We start from the raw sequence: 23,382 nt of genomic DNA, 5'->3' as shown, positions 1-23,382 counted from the left end.
TTGGCCCCCTTTAGTTCTATAATCTACTCTGGCTGAACAATAATCCATGTATCCCACATAAATTTAGCAGCTTTTTGAGACAGAAAGTTCCAGATTTCCACAATGTGAAAAAATGCTTTCTAACGTTATTCTGAAAGACACATCTCTAGTTTTAAGGTTGTATCCCTTATTCAGCATTCCCTTAGGGTGACTGGGCAGAAACTATTTAATCTATCAAAACATTTGATTAAATTAAGCACTTCAATTAGAACACAAATAAACTTCTATATTCGAGGGTATAGAAATCTAGTGCATGCAGGAGTTCTTAAATAAATTGTATTTTGTTCAATGGCTACTCTTTGTTTCTGCACAACTGAATATTGTGCATTTTTCGAATCTGAGATTTCATTCAGATGCAACTCAAGTCATAATATTATTACATTGGGTATTAGTCTTGCTGATCTGAAATCGCAAATACTTTTAAATAATTAGCGATTTCTCTTTACAAGTAACGTATCAGAAAGTAAATGTTTTTAACCTTCTAATATTTTATTCTTGTTAAAATAATTACCAACTAATTACTTTCCATTCTAATTTGCTGGAAAGCTTTCAATAACCTGAGGTTAAGTGGAAATTTTAATTCAACCATAGAATTACTTCTCTTGTTACTTCTAGTGACTCTAGAAGCCTCCACAACTAGCTGATGAAGGAGCGGCACTCTGAAAGCTAGTACTTCCAAATATACCTGTTGGACTATAACCTGATCTTGTGTAATTTTTAACTTCAAAATTATGGTTAGTCATGCACTCACACAGGTCAGAGGCTCTCCACAAGTGATAAGTCACCTCTATCTCGAGAAATGAGTGCTGTTGCGTTAACATGAAATATTTCTTCTGCTATGTGACCTGCTTAGCATCCATTCTTTCAAGTGCCTCAGAAATGGATGTTACAAATTAGAGCTAGTGGGTTGGGATGAATAACAAATGGCATAATTCATAGATACCTCCACAGTCTATGAATGACATTGAAATAGCTAAGAAGAGATGGAAGAACCTTAATGAATGCAACACTAAACACTTTCAAACAATAGGGAACAACAATAAATGGAATGAACAAAATGCTGAATTATATAGTCAAAACAGAGGAGGTAATGGTCAAGCTTTAGTTTTCTTGTAAGACTACACCTTGATGATGTCATTCATATTTTGGTTATCAGGAAACTATAGAATAGAATAGGATAGAATAGCAAATTATTGTCACATGTCTTCTTAGAAAATAAAGTGAAAAATTTTAAAAATTGCCACCTGTATTAATTAGATTCCCTACAGTGTCGAAACAGCCCCTTCGACCCAACCAGTCCACATCAACCCTCCGAAGAGTAACCCACCCAGACCCTTTCCCTCTGACTAATGCACCAAGCACTATGGGCAATTTAGCATGGCCAATTCACCTGACCTGCACATCTTTGGACTGTGGGAGGAAACTGGAGCACCCAGAGGAAACCCACACAGACACGGAGAGATTGTACAAACTCCACACAGACAGTCACCAAGGCTGGAATTGAACCTGGGTGCTGTGAGGCAGCAGTGCTGACACTGAGCTATCATGCCATGACATAAGCCATAGATAAGAAGAAAAAAAGTAAAAGTTAAGGCAAGATGAGACCACCAAGCCAGGACTGTCCATGTGGGACAAGGCAACTGCCGCGACAGGCTGAAACCACCACCATTGCTGCTGGAATACCCAAAACGAGACTTCCATACCAAGACGAGACCTCCACACCAAGACGAGACCTTCACACCAAGAAGAGATCTTCATACCAGGACAAGACCCTCATACCAGGACACAACCCTCACACCAGGACAAGACCTCCTCACCAGGACGAGACCGCCACACCAGGACAAGACCCTCATACCAGGACACAACCCTCACACCAGGACAAGACCCTCATACCAGGACACAACCCTCACACCAGGACAAGACCTCCATACCAGGACAAGACCGCCACACCAGGACGAGACCTCCACACCAAGACGAGACCTCCACACCAAGACGAGACCTCCATACCAAGATGAGACTTCCACACCAAGACGAGACCTCCACACCAAGACGAGACCTTCACACCAGGACGAGACCTTCACACCAGGACGAGACCTTCACACCAAGAAGAGATCTTCACACCAGGACAAAACCCTCATACCAGGACACAACCCTCACACCAGGACAATACCTCCACACCAGGACGAGACCTTCACAACAGGACGAGACCTCCACACCAAGAGGAGACCTTCACACCAAAATGAGACCTCCACACCAAGACAAGACCTCCACATCAGGACGAGACCTCCACACCAGGACGAGACCTCCACACCAGGACGAGACCTCCACACCAAGAGGAGACCTTCACACCAGGACGAGACTTCCACACCAAGTCAAGATGTCCACCACCAGGACAAGACCTCCACACAACGATGAGACCTCCACACCAGGACTAAACCACCAAAAAAACTGCCCCTCCGGAATGAGGCCATCACATCAGGTCATCGCTGGGCTGAGACCATCACGCTGGGCTAGAAACCTCCTCATCACTGAGCCTGGGCCAGGAGAAGATGCCTTCCGCCAAAACCATTAAAAGAGGTAAGATGATAAATGGAAACATTAATAGAAAACACAGAGAAAAATATAAAAGTAAAAAGTGGACGGCAAGCAATGCAAAGAAGAACCATAAGTTTAATCCTCATGCCAGGGAGTTGAGTTAGGAAGAAGACTGGGGAAAAATAGGCTATTCATCCAGGAAAAGACGCATCAATGAAGTGATATAGTAGATGTTAGAATAAATAGTAATTTTGTCGAACAGAACTTTGATATTGCTGGAAAAGACAGGTTTTATCAAAGCATTTCATCTTACTCTCATCAGGACAACTTCCATGAAATACCTCAGTAAATAGAAAGCAACAGTTATACTGCATAGGAAGAGAGTGCTGATTCGTTGACAAGTGGACTGTGATGCTAGATGTGGTGCCACGATGAATAAAGTTAATGATGACTGACAGTTAACTGCCATGTTTTATTTAAGTTTAAACAAGGCAGGTTGACTTTTATTGTTCAAGGAATTGTAGTGAGAAATGAATCGCAGAATGGCTGTCATCTATTTTGTTGTGTTGAAATAGGTGTAATGTGTAACATATTCATTTGTCTACATGAACAGGGCCCTGTGGGTTGCTACATGGAGCTTCTGGTACCCACAAGTACATTACATTGCGAGCCTGACTGAGAATCTGAAATTGGTTGTGTAAAGTTTTTTTTGCACTCTCAGGATAATGTAGCAAATGTTGTCCAATTGACAACCAATTTAGGATTGTCAGTCAGGCTTGCAGTATTAAGAAGGTTTAAATCCATCTGTTCTACAGGAAGATTTTATTTCTTATCACAGAATAGACAATCAACAGCTGCACCTACCTAAGCATATTTATGCCTCAAGGTCACAGCTGAAGTAATGGATTGGGTACATGCAGACACTGTTGTGAAGTGGCTGGTGATGAATATGCTCAGAAGGCTGTGTTATTTATTGCAGTCAAACACATTGCTTATGTGGTAGAATTCTATAATGGTTGGTGGAGGTATGTGGAGGGTATGTAAATTCCAGTAACATATAGCCATTCTATTCCCCTTCATTTTAAAACTTTACCACAGCACACAATCCTCTGTTTCAGTGGCTTTGCATTTCAATGCAGTGAAGGTCAATTGCTTCCACGCATAGATGACAAATATTGTAAATAACTTTTCACAGACTTTTAGGCTGATTTACAGATCAGCTGCAACTACTGCAAATTGAAAGTGTGAGGTAATTCACTTTGGAAGAAGTAACAGGAATGAGAGTACTGGGCTCGTGGTAAAATTCTTGGCAGTGTAGATGAACAGGTGGATCTCGGTGTCCAGGTGCATAAATTCCTGAAAGTTGCCAGCCAGGTTGACAGGGTTGTTAAGAAGGCATCTGGTGTGTTGGCGTTTATTGGTAGAGGGATTAAGTTTCGGAGCCACGAGGTCATGCTTCAGCTGTACAAGACACTGGTAAGGCCCCACCTGGAATATCGTGTGCAGTTCTGGTCACCTTTGGAAGCTTTGGAAAGGGTTCAGAAAAGATTTACTAGGATGTTGCCTGGTATGAAAGAAAATTCTTACGAGGAAAGGCTGAGGGAACTGAAGCTGTTTTCGCTGGAGTGAAGAAGGTTGAGAGGTGACTTAATTGTGACATATAAGATAATCAGAGAGTTAGATAGGGTGGACAGTGAAGGCTACTTGAATGTAGATTATGTGAGTAATTATAGCCTAAAAAGAATCAGTATCATTTAAGCAAATAATTCTAACATTAATTTTGCACAGCCAAACACCCTGGTTCTTTAGACATCAAAATATATTACTTAAATCTGTTCAGGTTTCATCGGAAGGTGAAGGCTAACACAGGAGGGAATAGCTTTAAGTTGAGGGGTGATAGATTTAGGACAGATGTCAGAAGTAGTTTCTTCACTCAGAGAGTAAGAGGGATGTCGAACAACCTACCTGCAACAGTAGTAGACTCGCCGACGTTAAGGACATTTAAATGGGCATTGGACATCCATATGATAATAATGGAATGGTGTAGGTTAGATGGGCATCAGATTATTTTCACAGGTTGGCGCAACATCGAGGGCTGAAGGGCCTGTACTGTGGTGTAATATTCTATATTTTATGTTCTATTAGGATTGCTTGATAATAGAGATTTGTGCAAATGAATCTAGTACTGTGCTCCCCATGAGGTTGAGTTTGCAGGCTCTGAGATTGGCTTTCAAAATTACTTTTTCTCGGTTTTCGGTATCCTATAGTGAAGGTTCATGCTCAGTTAAATATAAAATGCTGTCTTAGGTGCAAGTCCCACAACTGATCCAGTGAAACTGTGATCCTGATCATTACATCAGGTAGACAACACCATGCAAGAATTTCAATGGCAAATATTTGTCTTGCTATTTGGTGATGCAGGTAGATCTTAAGGAGCAAATGTGGAATACATTGAATTGTATTAAGTAGCATTGGTACTGGTAGACTGTCCATGCCTCACTGTGATGGAGGAAGTGATGTGGAAACCATTACTTGGTTGACAACAATAATTATTTTGAGACAGGTTCTATGTTCTCTCTATACCTTGCAGGTGAGCCTGCCAAATGCCAAGTTTGCTTTAACTTTGGCAATGACGATTTCATCATTCAGCATAGTGTTGCAGGAGAGGACACTCCCAATTGCATAACTCCTGAACAGATTTAAGTAATATATTTTGATGTCTAAAGAACCAGGGTGTTTGGCTGTGCAAAATTAGTGTTAGAATTATTTGCTTAAATGATACTGATTCTTTTTAGGCTATAATTACTCACATAATCTACATTCAAGTTTTTAAAAAAAATGTAATTAGAGATGTGGACTGGTTGGGCCTAAGGGCCTGTTTCCACACTGTAGGGAATCTAATCTAATCTAATCTAATATAATTTAAATCACCATGTCTGATATGTATTAGTAGTACATGGGAAAATGGTGCACTTCAAAATGTCATGCATATAAAATGTAAGCCACACTTATGGGATTGGCTCCTTACCCAAGTGAAGACATATTTACTTGTCTTTAGAGTAAGACCTGATTACTCCAGCACTCCTCTGATCATGCACTCATCTTCCACCCTCCATAAATTTGAGCGGATTCACCATTACTTTGCTTGTTGGCCCTCACAGGTTCTCAGCCTTGCAGGCTCTCAATTTTCTAATTCTCACTCTTGTGTATGATCTCCATGACCTCACTGCTCCTTCCCTTTGCAACCATCTCCAGACGGTACCCTCCAAAGTCCCTGAAATACCTGTAGCAAAGGACTTGTGTGCCCCCTCTCTCTCCCTTTTTGCTACCACTGGCAGATGCACCTTCAGCTGTGTGGACTTTAAGCTTTGGAATTCCTTCCTTACACCTCTGACTCTTCAACTCTCTAATTTTCTTCAAGCCCCTCCATAATATTTAACCCATTGAACATGCTTTGAATCACCTGTCCTTGTTTTTCTTCCTTTGGCATGGTGTTTATTTTTGCCTCAATACATTCCTGTGAAACACTTTATGACATTTTCCAACAGTGTAGGTATTACATAAATTAAAATTATTGTTAAGTGCTCACTTCTTGGAAATATTTCAGCTGAAGCATCATAATGTTAAATTACCACTCGTATGATATTACATATATGCATGGAAACCTGGCACTTGTGTTGAGTGAACTTCTTCAAATTTGGGCTTTGCTAAGGCATCTTTACTATAATCACATTATTCCAAGTTTTCATACTTTAAATCTCAGTGCAGAAATACTTGCAGAAGAACAAGATTACTTTATGCATTTACCTCTGAATTCTTCATTTCTTCGTGCCTCTAAAAGTATAAAAATGTGATTTAGCAGGAATTAGTACTCTGGAAAATAATGGAAGGGAAACAACTTTAATAAAAACAAGATTGGGTAACTCTTGCAAGACATTTGGAGTGTCTGGAGAAATGTAACACCACAGGTCTTGGAGGAAATCCTTTGGGAGAGCGAGATTCAAGGAGGAAAGAAAATTACTCACACAATCCACCAGTTGGACTTGCAGGTATTCATCAGATTCAACTTCATTAAAATGCACACTGATATCCTCATAACTACATCGTACTTCACCAAAACACAACTTTAACATTTAATTACTGGTTGATAATTAAGTGCACATGCACAGAGCAGTAAGAGGAGGGGGTGGTGTAAGCAGAAATTCACATTAAAACGTAGTTTGAATTTTATTACTAAACAATCTTTCCAATAAACTGGAGTGTTTTATGATTCTACTAAAGACAAAAAAAAGTACAAATTACAGCAGGCAGATGGGAGAGCAGAGGGTCTGAAAAGCCTATAATAAGTAAATCCTTTCTCCAGAGAATGGAGGGTGTGCTATAAAATCTATATGAGGGGGTGTAAATCAGCCAGCAGCATACAGCGCTTTGGTGGCAGCGGCCGCTCCAGGGGATGGGGTCTGCACAGTATCTACTGCTTTTTCATTTCCTGTTGCTTTCCATGCTTTTGCAGAGTTGGAACATTCCTACAATTATGGATTTTTATATGTTAAACAGACCCTTTGGAAGACGAGGTACGTATCTGGAGTCTGAGGAACATATGGCTGGCACTTGAGCAGATATTTATTCATTACTTTGACTTTCAATGACGGTGAGTCTAAACATTCCTAATGTAACACAAAAGCCCTTCAGAATAGTTTTCATTAAATTAAATCCTCTTACAATTAATTGCTGCAATTTAATTTATTATTTACTAATTTAACGCAATTACATTAAATTCTGTCTCAGATCTTTTTTTGATTTTGCAATTGTAAGTTATCAAAGTTCTAATTTATTACTGTCTTGCGTATGTCTTGCATTTATGCAATTGTCAGCCTGCTGACTCTCAATCGAAAATGGATAATTGGCAGAGGACTATCTGATGGGGACCATGAGCACAAAAGTCAGCCTGAATCCAATTTCAGTTTGGCCAGAGCTTCCACTGAAGAAGGACAAGAAGCTGATTTAGTAAATAGGGTACAATTTCAGTTGTAGTTTTCATGAATAAATAGGAACCAAACCTAATTGCCAGCTACATTTTTCCCGTAAGTGCCTAAGGGACAGACCTTAAAGCAATTATCATGTGGCTAGGAGAAGCAAAAATTCTCTGAACAGGTTGATTGAGCACTAGGCACCTGGGTTCGATTCCAGCCTTGGGCGACTGTCAGTGTGGAGTTTGCACCTTCTCCCCGTGTTTGTGTGGGCTTCCTCCCAATACTCTGGTTTCATCCCACAATCCAAAGATGCACAAGTTAGGTGAACCGGTCATGTTAAATTGCCCCATAGTGTTCAGGGATGTGTAGGTGCATTAGTCAGGGGTAGAGTGATGGGGGAATGGGTATGGGTGAGTTACTCTTCAGAAGGTCGGTGTGGACTTGTTGGGCTGAAGGGCCTGTTTCCACACTGTAGGGATTCTTTACATCCCCTGTCCAGCCTCAACAGCTCATACCTGTTGACTGGCTGCATGCTAGAACCCAATAATTTTCTATCATGGCTAAGGGGGTAGGTACAGGAAGGTCTCTTTTAATGCCTACAATGTTACAGTAACATGTTAAAGTCACTAAAAGGTTCTCGTCTCTCAACTGCCTAACTCAGGCTGATTTTGTGCCCAATAGAGCCCATGTAGGAAATTTTCCTCACCATTTTCCAAGCCTCTATTCAACTGAACATGAGTAAAGTGCTTTATTATTAAGAAATCTTTGGCATTGTTTCAAAGAGAATGTTGGCCTTAGAGTTCATTTGAAAGAATGGATTGTCATATGATGCTCAGATCCCCTGGATCTTTTTGAGACAGCTTGTCAGGCTGTTGCCAGTCCTGCATTACATCATATAACAGTTCCATACTGTCACACTTGAACAACTGAAGTTCTGACTTGAAAGTTGTGATATTCCTTGTAATATCAGATACACGTCTGGTTTTCCTGCAATTCATGAAATATCTTCATTTGGTGAAAATCAAACTGTTCTTCAGATCTGAGTTAGTGACTGTTGCTGGAAGTGCATGGTTGCTTCCATGCCATCATAGTTGACTATCGGTTGACACTTATTGCCAGGGGACGTGTGAGGAATAGCCAAATGGGCAAAGAAGCAGGGGCTTATTAATATCTATAGCACCTCTCATAAAAGAAGCCACTATTTCGGAAGAGGTGAATTGAAAGAGAGGAAAAAAATAATTACAGCAGCAGAAAATAATTCCTCTGGTGATTCACCTGCTTTATAATGAGAAGCTGATGCTGGAGTACTTCAAATCTTTGTCACTTCAAAAGTCCAGAAACAGTTTTATTTCAACAAATGACTATCTTAGAGGTTCACACTAATCAATTTTATTTTTGAATAGACCTGTCCAAACAGTTCTGATTACTTTGTCAGGGAGTTATAGAGTTATAGAGTCATCGAGTTATACAGCATGGAAACAGACCCTTCGGTCCAACCAGTCCATGCTGACCATAATCCCAAACTAAACTAGTTCCACCTGCCTGTGCTGGGCCCATATCCCTCCAAACATTTCTTATTCATTTACTAATGTCTTTTAAACATTGTAACTGTAACAGTGTGCACCACTTCTTCTACACACTAACTACTGTGTGTAAAAATAAATTGCTCCTTATGTCTTTTTTTTAAATCATTCTCTTCTCACGTTAAAAATATGTCCCAGTCTTGAAATCTCCCAAACTAGTGAAAAGATCCTGGTAAATCTCTTCTAAATGCTCTCCACTTTAATAATATCTTTCCTATAACAGGGTAACCAGAACAAGATGCAATAATTCAGAAGAGGCCTCACCAACGTTCCATACAACTGCAACATGACATCCCAACTCCTACGTTCAAACATCCGAGCAATTAAGGCAAGCTGTTAAATACCTTTTTAATCACCCTGAGACTATCTGCTATGTCATCAGAAGTATTAGCGTAGATTTTTCAATTTTCCAATATACTTTACATCCCCATCTCAAGACTAGCTGATCAAGAGAAGAGGTATCCACGAAGGTGTTAGCCAAGTTAAGCATTTGCAACAGGCTCGAATGGAGGCCAAGTACAAACAGCAGAAAGAGCATGTGAAAACCTGAGCATCCCACACTGCTGCTTCAGCAAATACCAACACCCCAGCTCTGGACCACTTCAGATTAGTTAGCCACCTCAGGACCTACAGCTCTAGCACACAAGAATGTCATCCTTGATCTTGTAAAAGAGAAGTATAAGATTTGCATCAGGCACAGATGCAGCATTGGTCCAAAAGGCGCTTTCTTGTTTTTTTGTTTTTCTCTCACATGCCTGGGCAATCCTCAAATGAGACAGGACACCAACTTGTGGATCGTTTCAGAGACTTGCAGACTGTGACATCTGCATTTGTCTGATTCGGTTAATTGGCTTTCCAGCACTATTGCAGTGAGTCAATGGAAAATTGCACAGATCAAAGACCTCCTGCTACCAGCTAAGTGGCAGGACTATCCAGCCGAGTCCTCAGAGTTGTGAATAAGGCAGTGATGAGACTCTGCAACAAGGCAGGCCTGTGCTTTCTCACAGACCCTAGAGATACAAGCCCACTCTTCCTTGCCCCATTTGGAAATAAAACAAATTGTTCTTAAATACTTAGCACTCTGAACCTCTTCCAGCCTGATCGTCTTCCAAGGATTAAGACTTGCAAGGAATCCAGTGTTTGCTTATTGGCCTCTCTGATGACTCAGGTAGGTAAAAACAATGACTGCAGATGCTGGAAACCAGATTCTGGATTAGTGGTGCTGGAAGAGCACAGCAGTTCAGGCAGCATCCAAGGAGCTTCGAAATCGACCTTTCGGGCAAAAGCCCTTCATCAGGAATAAAGGCAGTGAGCCTGAAGCGTGGAGAGATAAGCTAGAGGAGGGTGGGGGTGGGGAGAAAGTAGCATAGAGTCGAGTTTGTTTCACGACATGGTTGAAGAGCTTCAGGGCAGAGGAAATGACCTGGGAGTTGCAGTGGGAGAGGGACTCCCTAAGATTCTTGTAGAGAGAGGAGGAAAACATCTTCAAGGCAGGCATCCTTGCAAGAGGATTCACAGTAGTGTTAAAATCAACAAGGTAAAAACAATGACTGCAGATGCTGGAAACCAGATTCTAGATTAGTGGTGCTGGAAGAGCACAGCAGTTCAGGCAGCATCCAAGGAGCTTCGAAATTGACGTTTCAGGCAAAAGCCCTTCATCAGGAATAAAGGCAGTGAGCCTGGAGCATGGAAGAAGTTTTCCTTCTCTCTCTACAAGAATCTCAGGGAGTCCCTCTCCCACTGCAACTCCCAGGTCATTTCCTCTGCCATGAAGCTCTTCATTCATGTCGTGAAACAAACTCGACTCTATGCTACTCTCTCCCCACCCCACCCTTCTCTAGCTTATCTCTCCATGCTTCAGGCTCACTGCCTTTATTCCTGACGAAGGGTTTTTGCCCGAAACGTCGATTTCGAAGCTCCTTGGATGCTGCCTGAACTGCTGTGCTCTTCCAGCACCACTAATCCAGTCTCTGATGACTCAGTAGACTTTCTTAAGCATCTTTAAAATTTGTCTCATAACTTTAAGAAAAGGAGATAATTCTGAGCTCAGCTGTGAAATGCTGGTATGTTTTATGTCCTGAGCCCTGGCTTTGCTGCATGCTGGGCCACAAGTAAGGAATTGGAGGAAATGCTTTTGTAGGTTCCAGGAATTGACCTCCAGTTCCCCCATGGCACAGAAAAAGTTTTCTCTGAGAATGATGTAGAAACTACTTTCTGCCACTTCCCTTGAAGCTTTGCCTTGAGTTCAGAAGAAGGTAATTTACTCCTCAGTTATACTGATAAGACTGTATGTAGAGTATTATGTACAGTACTGATCACCTTATTTTAAGGAAATGTAAATGAGTTGGAAGCAATTCGGAGCAAGTTTAGTGGACTATACCTGGTATTAGTGGACTGTCTTATAAGGAAATGTCAAACAGGGTAGGCTTGTATACACAGGAGTTAGGAGAGTAAGAAACAACTGGACTGAAATGTAAAATTCTGAGGGGTCATGACAGGAAAGATGCGGGAAGGCTGTTTCTTATCATGAAAGATTTTAGAACTAAGGGTCACTGTTTAAAAGTCAAGGCTTGTCTATTTTAAACAGAGATAGAGCAACATTCTTTTCTCTCAAAGGGGTGTTAGGGTTGAAACACTTTCCCTTAAAAGGTGGTGCAAAGAAAAGCTTTTCTAAGGCAGAGATAGGTAACTTCTTGTTAAATAACAGATTGAAAGATTATTAGAGTTAGGTGGGAATGTGGATTTACGTATGATCAGGTCAGTCATAATTTTATTGAATGGGTGGAGCAGACTTGAGGAGCTGAATGCTGTATTCTTCACTCTCGATACGTACAGTGTCATATTCGTCAGTCTGTTGCTGCAGCAGCAGGGAGGCTGGTAAACCCATTTGGGACAAAAGTGAATAACATTGTACAGTTACTAGGGGTTGATTGCCTCTCTCTCTTCCCTTTCATTTCCTGTGTTACGTGGAATATCATACTTTTTTTAGCTCTGTCTATTTTTCTGGCTAAAGTATTGTACTGTAGCAGAAATATCCTTTATGTCCAGTGCTGAGATCAACCGGGAAAACTAAGAGGGAAGCTGCAGGTAGGAAGGATGATCATTGGCACTAGTGCCTTCTGGTTGTTCAATAGACTCATGGAAATCCAGTCACAAGCCACACAGACATGTTCACATCCCTCGCGTTATGGCATAATGCCAGTTGGGGTTCCATAATTTGTTTCCATTCCATACAAGACACGCCAAAGTATCAAGCTCCCAGATGAGGAGACATGAACTAGCTCTCCTTCTTTATTCCCCCACACCCCTTAGTTGGTCACAGCAGGGTTAATTTAGAAAGGATCCCTTCCCTTGTGGATACCTTTTTTCCAGCATGAGAGAAGATTGTGCGCATAACCTGGGGTGATATTGGTAAAGCAGATGGTGGATGAGTGGTCGTTTATAAGATTTTGGTTTTGAAGGTCAGCTGATATCCTTTGTCCTGTTTCCTTTCGACTGGTGACATTTGCTCTGGCTTCCAGCAAAGAGACAGACACATTGTATTTGTTTTTACCTGCAGCACAGAGATGACTTGGGGTTTTCTACGGGCTTTTGCCCGAAACGTCGATTTCGCTGCTCGTTGGATGCTGCCTGAACTGCTGTGCTCTTCCAGCACCACTAATCCAGTATTTGGTTTTCAGCAACTGCAGTCATTGTTTTTACCTTGTTTTCTCAGCTGTGACCATCACAGGACACACCTTCACCCACTCGCACAAACAAACCATTGTTGAAACTGGATTTTAACTTATGTTCTTCAGTGTTCTTGAAAGGGAAAACCATAAATCTCTCTCTCACCCAGATTGTCCCCTTTCTCCCATTCTGTTAACAGTCTGAGATAACTCACATGGGGATTACAGTTCACTTTGCAATGCATTTCCCTTCTTGAAGCCTTCTCTTTGAAATTTCCTAGACACCTATCAGTTGTGACATTCCAAGTCTTCTTTGAGCCTGCTAATATCTGGCCTGCCTGACAGTCTTCGAATTACATCACTCAGAATTTACATTCTCAGTCATTTTTAAGCTCAATGTCCTCTTTTTAAAAAGCAAAAGTTCAATATGTCACTAGGTGGCCCAGGAATATGATCCATGATCTTGACAATCTGCATTTGAGGATTGCCTAGGCGTGCTGAGAGAAAAGCAAAAAAAACAAGAAAGCACCTTTTGGACCAATGCTGAGTCTGTGCCTGATGCAAATCTTATGCTTCTGTTTTACGAGATCAAAGTTAACATTCTGGCACTTGAGAGCTGTAGGTCCTGAGGTGGCTAACTAACCTGAAGTGGTCCAGAGCTGGGGCAGTGGTGTTTGCTGAAGCAGCAGTGTGGGATGCTCAGGTTTTCATACGCTCTGTCTGCTGTTTGTGCTTGGTCCGCATTCGAACCTATTGTAAATGCTCAATATGGTTAACATCTTCATGGATACTTCTTCTCTTGTTCAGCTCGTCTTGGGATGGGGATTCCCATATATTGAGGGGTTACAGAATTCTTTCAGGGAGACTTTTAGGATGCTGGCATGGACGGTTTGGACCGAAGTGTCTGTTTCCATGCTGTACATCTCTATGACTCTGTGACTCTAATACACTAGACAGCTATATTGAGTAACCTGTAAAGTGCAGATGTAAATAATAAGTGTGATAATACTGAAGGAGTGAAAGAGCCTTACTCTAGCATAAACATGCAGCAGCCTCTAGGAGTGTATATCCCACAGCTCAGAGTAATGAATGAGTAGTATCTAACTAGTAATGTCTAACAATGCTAGCAGTAGTGTAAGCATGAAACATCAAATAAAGAAACCTGTCCCACTGTAAAATTACAGTGAAGTTGTTGGGGTAGCTGGGAGTCGATTAGGAACTCAATTCAAAGAATTTTACAGAACACCAACTCTGCAAACCCATGGTAATGGTATCTTTAGTGTCATGTGCAAGAAATGGAACAGGCAGCCTTACATCTGAAGTGGCAAATGTTTAATACATGCCATCCTGTCTACTGCACATTAATCTTGGGTGGTATTTATGTCAGGGGACTGGGGACCCTGCTGATAGGGTCAACCTGGGGTCAGCAGCCTACTCTGTGTGCGCTGTGCTTTGATTTTCCCGGAATTAATGGCCAGTGACGAGGCTTGCCATCCAATTAAGAATGGTGTGTGTAGGCTTTCAAAGCCAGAGAGCCAACAGGAGTCCTCAGAGCACTGAAGAAGCATTGGGCTGCCTTTCCAGGAATGGGAGGGAGACACTTCAACATTTTTAAAAATGGCCCCCTAATCCAGCCTGGACCTCTTATTTTCAGGCAGCTCTCCTGTTCTTCAGTGCCTTTGGAGGCCAATGGCATGTTTGGAAAATTCCAGTCACCTCTGGCAATATGCCTGCATATGGCTTTAATTATTACTTATCCATCACTTTGTGCTGCCACACATCCTTCCACCCTCCCACTCCAGCACCAACCAAATAACATCATTAGGAAAATGGCTTAGCAGTGGGATGTAGAGGGCAAACTGACAAAAAACCTATGCATTCACGTACCCACCTCTGCATTCAGTCCAAACCCAGCCTAAAACTTCTGTCCCTAATGTACCAATCCAAATTATGCACTCAACTCCCAGCAGCAAGAGCAAGTATATGTTTGATTTCGCTCTTGCAATTTTGTTTAGTTAAGATAATAGATCTTTATCAGACCAAATATAGAGAACATAAAATAAAGAAATGGTAATTTAATGTGAGTTTCTGGGTTTATTTCATCCTAATACACCTGTCATTCATTTCATGTAGCTTTCACACACAGTAAAATGTCCCGTCTTATGGCTTTCTGACCTTGTCACGTAGTTTTAATAACCCACTGCTGAGTTGGAAGGTTCTTGCCTTAAGCAATGGGTCAGGAACTCAGGATTTTGTTGAGGTATGTTTTGTTCTTGGTGGCAGACTAATTAACAATGGTTCCATCAGCAGGTAAAGCACCATCAGGATAATAACGCCAATACATCTGACACCAAAAAGGAAAACTTTCTCGATCCAATTACCAGGGGATCTGTATCCCAGACTGGGTTATGTGTGACTACTTGTTACTTGTGTCTGAGTCTTACATTTTTTTGCCATGAGACCCAGTGAGATTTCTCATCATATCATACCAAATGTGCCTCATTAACAACCTACTCTACCCTATGATGGCCCTCTCATCTGATTCGATCCCCACTTTACCATGGACTGTTCCCAGAATATCCCTTATTCAATGGATAGCTGCCAAAAGACTGACATTCCTTGCATCCCTGCCATCCTTGAATGAACACTGTGCATCAGGACAAATGCTGGCAATCTTGTGCCACCCCTCACCAACAGTGTAATGGCACAAAGCCAGGTTGCCTTCCACCCATAGCCAACATGACTGGCACTCCCTCACACAATGTGACCACAGCCTAGTTGTCATTTAACTACAATGCTATGCATCTCTGAAGCTTTTATTGTCAGCCAACAAAAAGAAACACAAAGAAAACTGAGAAGGCTGCAGTGTGCAGTCACAAAGCAAACCAAGTACTGGCAGCTTGAGCTTGACAGTCCATAATTGTCTTGTGTGCCCAGCTCCATTTAGAATCATAGAATTTTACAGAACAGAAGGAAGCCATTCGACTGACTCCTGAAAGAGCTACCCAGCTAGTTGCATTCTCTAGCTCGATGTCCATAGCCCACTATTTACATCACTTTCAAATATATATCCAGCTCTCTTTTGAAACCTCCTGTGGAATCCATCTCTACCACTTTCCCAAGTAGCGCATGCAAAATTCCTAACAACTCTCAGAGTAGAAAAGTATCCTGGAACCGAGTGTCAGTCAGGCCCTGTCTGGATTGTACAGCCTGATGGAGCTGAGCTATGTCATTCACAAGGACAATTTCCTCCAGCTCAATATCACCATCCTTCTCCTTGGAAGGCTTCTCCCATTCCTCCGATTCCTCAGTATCCAACACATCACCTCTCTGCCTTCTCCAGTTGTGCAGAGGACAGCCTGCTAGAATGGCATACACTGTCAGGACTATACTGGAGCATCTCCCCTGCATCTCCCTCTCTGGGACTGGTGCAACCTGTGGAACTACATCCTCAGCAGTGTCTGCTCCACCATGGCTCTGCTCACAGCATGTGCCCCAACCTGGTTAAGATAGCATGCAACTGAGTAACCAATGCATTACATTGAGAATGGTAGTGTCTGCTGCGCTACAAACTCCTTCTTATCCCAGACCCACCTCAAACATTCCACTTTCTGCTACATTCATTAAAGCACATTGTAATACCATAAACCATAAGATATAGGAGCAAACCTAGGCCATCATATTTACATAACTCATAATATGGTGGTGTTCCCCTTGTTGTACAAAACCTTTGCAAATTCCGCAAATGATGGAACACTTTTGTCTACCTTTGACCTCCTTTTAAGATATTGCTCCAGCCTCCTGCATCACTGGAATGACAATGTTATTTTGGTGAGCACCAATGGCATGGTGTATTCTGACTTTGACCAAAGTTGGCTGAATAAGCACATTTGTTCTGTACGTATTGCATATAGGTGAAGAAATGTTTGCAGCTAAAACATAGCTGGTGTTTGAAAACCCATGCTCCATGTATTTATCCCTTCAATTTTCTAACATCCAGCAGATGTGGACCTCCACATTTGTCCATCAAATGACACTGGCTCTACCTAACTTGGGCATAGGCCCGGCTATTTACATTTTGCATATAGAGAATGACAAGTGATGAAAGGAAATGCAGTTCATAATGGATAATGTCAGCAAGGGGTCCTGTCAGGTCACCAGGACCTCTTAGAGCCCCCATGTCTCACCCTACCTCTTTCCCAAGCTTTAATGTTCCCTTTTAACCAAATAGGACATTTCCACCCATCTCCCCAATGTGGAGACCCACCCCATTGAACTTCACCTCTAATTATCTTCTTTGCCCCCTGATCCCAGCATTGTACTTTAATGATGTTCATCCTGCACCTTTGCATTCTCCCAATGGAGGCCACTGACCTTCCCCCACCACTAGCATAGCCTGCCGTGCCCTCCAATTCTGTTTCACTGACTCCCCCCCACCCCATACATCTTGAGATTCTCCACATCATTGTTCTTATTCCCACCTCTACAAGTGCCTCAGGTTTCCTCCTTCCCTTTTGACAGTAATTCCCTCACTATCTATTGACTCTCCATTAATGGCTGACTGACAGACCCCCAAGACTGTATTTGCCTCAGACCTCATACCAACTTTGAGAAACAGCTCTTGGACATGACAGACCAAACTCCTGACTGCTGGAGGACTTGTAGCTCCCTGACTATCAATACATGATAGCCCTGACTGCTGGTGATGGGCCTATAGGAATGACTGCTGACTACTCGCTAGAGTCTAATTGCTCAAATCACTGTTAGATTTGATAAGTAGGTCCTAGATATGACTGATCAGAAACCTGGTTTCTGTCTTTGCACCTCACCACCTGAGATGATTACCCTGACTATAGCTGCTGCCAGTATAAGACAGACCAGTTCCCATTCCTGGACTGCAGTCAGACAAGTGCCCGATGGTGCAAGTCCCAAGCTGGTGATTAACCATGGCTGGGCACTCAGACTGTGCTTCTAAATGATGGTCTCAGGATTCCCTGCTGTACAGCAGTGCCCCAGTGACTGGGCTGAGAACCAGCTCCCACTCACTTTCCCACATGGTCATTTGGTTGAATAAATGTACAGTATGTTTGCTGCATAGGTACCCACACAAAGAAGTTCATTAATATGGCAAGACCTTGGCTCTGGCTGACATGGTGGTTGCTGCAAACAAGAGGTAGCCGCTAAGTCAGTAAGCACTAAGAGAGCAAATGCCACTTCTGAGATGCAGCCTGATCTAATCCATGAGTTGGTGTCTGGCTTTGTGGGCATAATGTCCATGCTGCAGTCTTTCAATGCTAGTTACCACTGCATTGCTCATCTGAGCTTTTTTGATGGATGACCACTATATCAGAGAAGTGTCATGATGGTTGTGAGGGGTTTGCAAACATTGAATGCCAATGCCCATGGATGAGATGGACACGCGGCTGGTGCCCATTATTTGTGCCCTGAGATGCTGTCTTGTATTGAACAACATAGAGGTTCCTTGCAGCCAGTGGAGAGGTAAAGTTGCCAAATACTACTCTACAATTTCCATGCCAAGATTTCTCGTCATCTAGCTTGTTTGACATGTTTGATAAGACAAAAAGCTGAATAGTAACGAGGTAAGTTGTGCCATTAACAAGGTGTTTAGCAAGCAATAATCTTCCATAATTGGCACCTCGCCAATACAGAGTAAGTAACACTTTCCCGCTTGACAAAAGTTGAACTTTTATTGTTATAAAGATTTTGTTGCAGCACCTAAAGTGTTAAATTTTCTGCAGTTCTAGATACTGTTTTTGGTATAAAGTTTGGTTTCTCTTTATCAATATGCACCTTCACAGAGCTAAATGAAAATATTCCTCATCCAAGATGGCTGAAAGACTACCAAAGGATGTGAGGGTAGAAATTTCTCAAAATCACTTCACTCAATAAGATGCAACGTTCTTTTTGATTGTATGAGAAATGGCTGCCAAGACTGAATGTTTTTTGACTGCATCAAGCAAGCTGTTATGATGGCATCAGAACAGATCTTCTCTGCATTTGAGGTATTTCTGCAAAGGAAGTGTCACCATGTGATCGGATTTGCACTACTCTCCTTTATCCTATGTTTTGTGTTTTAGTTCATAAAATCAATGAACATCTTATTTGCTGAATTTGTTTTCTGAAATATTGAAATAATAAAAATTTCACTAACTTCACAATTAGGGCTTTGATACTTCAAATGATTTCAAAGAATCATAGAAATGTGCGGCACGGAAACAGACCCTTCAGTTCAACTTGTCCATGCTGACCAGATATCCTAAGTTAATCTAGTCCAAATTGCCAGCACTTGGTCCATATCCACCTAAACCCTTCCTATTCATATACTCATCTGGATGTCTTTTTAATGTTGTAATTGTACCAGCCTCCATCACTTCCTCTGGCAGCTCACACCATACACGCACCACCCTCTGCATGAAAATGTTGCCCCTTAGTTCCTTTTTACATCTTTCCTCTCTCACCTGAAACCTATTCCCTCTACTTCTGGACTCCCCCACCCCAGGGAAAGGACCTTGCCTATTTACCTTATCCATGCCCCTCATGATTGTACAAACCTCTATAAGGTCACCCCTCAACCTCTGACTTTCCAGGGAAAATAGCCCCAGCCTATTCAGCTTCTTCCTGTAGCTCAAATCCTCCAAACTTGGTAACATCCTTGTAAATCTTTTCTGAACCCTTTCAAGGTTCACAACACCCTTCCTATAGGAAGGAGACCAGAATTGCACGCAATATTTCAAAAGTGGCCGAACCAATGCTCTGTACTGCTGCAATATGACCGCCCAACTCCTAACTTTCTCATCCCAAATTTATTTTCTTTTTAAATTGATTTTCTTTAAGTCTGAAGCTGAAGCATTAACTTACATTGTCATCAAGTAAATAGCTCAGAAATTTGTTAATGCACTGATAGAATTCTTAACTCTGTTCCAGCTTAGATTTTCAGGTGGAATCAAAACTCCTTTGTCTCTTAACTTAAGAAATCAAATCTGCGTTGGTGAACAATAATTGATCTTTTTTTCAAGGGTACTGAATTGAAATTCTCTCTCTTAGCTGAATCCCTTACACAACAAGCACATGACCTGCCGGATCGGAAAAATTATGCACACACTGTTCATGTGGTGTCTGATCTCAGGAATATCATTTCACACATCTAGAAAAAAAATTCTGTCCTTTTTGTGAAGGATTCTTAGTTTTCATCTTAATATGAAGTAAGAATGAGGGCAGCAAGATGATTCAGTGGTTAGCACTACTGCCTCACAGTGCCAGGGACCTGGGTTCAATTCCACCCTTGGATGACTGTCTGTGTGGAGTTTGCACGTTCTCCCTGTGTTTGTGTGGATTTCCTCCAGGTGTTTCGGTTTCCTTTCACAATCCAAAGATGAGCAGGCTTTGAGGATTAGCTGTGGGAAATGTAGAGTTACAGGTATAGGCAGTGGGGTGGGTCTGTGTTGGGTGCTCTTTGGAGGGTTGGTATAAACTCGATGGGCTGAATGGCCTGTTTTCACAGTGTTGGGATTCTGTGAAAAAGGATTGAGTTGATAGCTTGTGGGAGAAAAGCATCTGAGTCTAATGTCACTGTGAACTCCTATAACAGCAGAGGTGTTTTGTGTCTCTTTTCCACTACTTATCACTTATCACTACCATCCAGAAAAGACACTACATAGCTTAGGTACAATGAAAGAGTATACACGAAGAGGTAATTCTTCGTGCACAATACATGCGTTCTTCATTAGGGCAATTCTATAGGTGTCAGGATACCAGGAATCCCTATCAATACTTTCAGCTAGGTATAAGGGGCCTGGTTAATCTTCCTAGACACATTGTGCCTTTACTTCAACTCCAGCAGAGCTACTATGCTTGTTGCAACTCTTCCACTAAGATCTCTAAATAATAAATACCAAAGAGCTGAGAATTTATCCTCCTAATTTTGTTAATTGCCTCCCATTATGGCTATGCTGTTACTTTAAAAGATGGCTAGAGGCAGGAATGCCCCATTCTGCTCAATCCTCTAGACTATTGCCTTTTCAACTGAGCGATGTGAGCCTAAAGTGCACTCCTTCTAGGACTAAGCCTTCCTTATCTGCTGACTTTTAAAAATTCATTCATGAGATTTTGGGGGGGTTGCTGGCTGGGCTAGCATTTATTGCCCATTCCCCAGTGATCCTTGAGAAGGTGGTAGCGAGCTGTCTTTTTGAATAGCTGAAATGCATTTGGTTTAGAGACCCACAACGCTGTTCCAGATTTGGACCTAGCAACACTGAAGGAACAGTGATGCATTTCCAAGTCACAAGGGTGAGTGGCTTGGAGGGGAATTTTTAGGTAGTGGTGTTCCCATGTATCTGCTGCCCTTGTGTTTCCAGCCTATAGCAGTCCTGGGTCTGGAAGGTGCTGTCTAAGGACCCTTGGTGAATTGATTGTATCTAAGTGAAATACATTTGGTCAGGTAACAATTTGTTAAATGCCAAACAAGCACAGTTCACAAGAATTTGGTCATCACCATGAAAATATACATATTGCTAAATTGGAAAATAAGAAAATGTATCACAGTGTAATATTATTAGGTGAGAGCCTGAGGCTGTTAGATCAATTTGACTTAAACGAGTTAGCTTGAATGGTCTCCTGGCTTATGCCATTTACAATTTTTTTTAAAATTTAGCTCAAATCTCCTCACTGTACAATTGTGATTAAAGGAGGACAGTCAGATTATAAAATCAAAATGGACTACATACAAACTATCAAACGTATAGAATTCTAGTAGGACTGGCAGGTTAAACTCAGAAGGTATGTTCCTGATGACCAGATAGTCCAGAACTAGGGGTCACAGTCTAAGGCTATGGGGTGGGCCATTTCAGATCGAGGTGAGAAGAAATTATTTTATCTTGTAATCCTGTAGAATCCTCTGTCACAGAAAACAGTTGACGGCAAAACATTAAATACAGACAAGTGGAAAATTGAATACAGGTATACAGCTATAATAAAAAGAGAACTTGCATTCGTAGAGCACCTTTCATGATCACTGGGTATTCCAATGCAGTTTGCAGCCAGTGAAATGCTTTTTGAACAGTACTCATTGTTGCAAGATAGGAAGTATAGAAAACTAATTTATGCATAGTAAATTCTCAATCAAAACAAAAATATGATAATGACCTGATAACCAGTTTTTGGTGCTGTTTGGCTGGGTCATCTGAGCTATTTCCCCAGATCCCATTCAAAGTCTTGAGTTGAGATAATTTTAACCTACTTGAGAAGGAAGGAAGTGCATTTGTTTAACATCCCATCCAAGGGGACAGCATCTCTGACAGTGTAGCACCCCCTCAATGCTATCTGGGTGTTGAAGTAGATAATAATGTTCAAACTAAAATGTGGAACATGCCCATAACCTTACGAATTGTGAGGGGTAAAGGTACGACCAACAGAGTCACAACCAATCATCTGATAGTAAATGCATTGATGAAATTATATCATTAGTACACTAGGAAATGAAGACCACTCATATCTTCTCGAGATCAGCAAGGATCAAAAAAATGAACATTTTCTTGTTAATATATAATTTATATAGCTGCTCTGTTTAATGGTTGGTCACTTTTATTTTTAAAAATAGTCTTTCACATAATCAAACTACTGTTAACACTTGGATTTTTATGCAGACAGGTGTCCAAACATGGACAATACAGCAGAACTCATGAAGTGAAGTGAGACTTCAAGGCCACATTTGAAAGAGTGCAGTATCAAGGAGTCCTAGCAAAACTGAAGCCAATGGGAACCTCGTGTACTCTTCACTGGTTGGAGTCATACTTCGTACAAAGGTCATGGCTGCTAGGAGTCAGTCATCTAGCTCCACATCTCAGTGTAGTGTCCTTAGTCCAACCATATCAGCTGCTTTATCTGTGACCCTCCTACTGTCATAAGGTTAGAAAAGGGATGCTTGCCAATGATTGTATAATATTCAGTATCATTCACCACTCCTCAGAAGCAGATGCCCAAATGTGGAAGACTTGGGCAACATTCTGGCTTGGGCTGCTAAGTGGCAGGTAAGCATTGACCATCTCCAACAAGAGATAATCTAACCATTGCCCTTTGATATTCAATAGCATTACCACTGTTGAATCTCTCATTTTCACCATCCTCAGCGTTACCTTTGACCAGAAACTGGCTACAACAACAGGTCAGAAACTAAGAATCTCATGGTGAGTAACTTACTTTCATCTCCCCAAGTACAGTCCCCAAAGACAGGAGCTCTTGGCCCAATTGTACAAGCTGCTAAAAATAGTCAAAAATGTGGACAATATTGTGAATAGCTTGGAGATGCTGAAGGGTGTTTTCCCAAAGTGGCAAAACTACAAACCAAGTTATTGGTTTGTTAGAGTGAAGGTGGTGAGATTGTGGAAGTTTCACAGGACCAGTAATCCTGGACCCCAGGTTTATGTCCTGGTGAATGGGTTAGAATCCCACCTTGGCAAGTGATGAAATTTGAAACCATGAAAATCTGGAATGAAAAGCTAGCCTAATGGGGACCATATAACCACTGTCAATTGTCATAAAAATCTACCTGGTTCATTAATATGCTTT

General features: G+C 41.6%; 1 long non-coding RNA gene across 1 annotated transcript; it reads left to right on the top strand.

Annotated features, from left to right (window-relative positions):
- Positions 1 to 7,151: 7,151 nt before the first annotated feature.
- On the top strand, positions 7,152 to 22,566 carry LOC140485911 (uncharacterized). Its single transcript, XR_011962474.1, has 4 exons — positions 7,152 to 7,225; positions 9,354 to 9,458; positions 18,618 to 18,821; positions 22,461 to 22,566. It is a non-coding gene; the product is annotated as an uncharacterized lncRNA (long non-coding RNA).
- The last annotated feature ends 816 nt before the right edge of the window (positions 22,567 to 23,382 follow it).

Source organism: Chiloscyllium punctatum, chromosome 15, assembly GCF_047496795.1.
Source record: "Chiloscyllium punctatum isolate Juve2018m chromosome 15, sChiPun1.3, whole genome shotgun sequence".
Taxonomy (NCBI): Eukaryota; Metazoa; Chordata; class Chondrichthyes; order Orectolobiformes; family Hemiscylliidae; genus Chiloscyllium; species Chiloscyllium punctatum.
The sequence above is the reverse complement of the archived record's forward strand: the minus strand, read 5'-3'. Positions and strand labels throughout refer to the sequence as shown.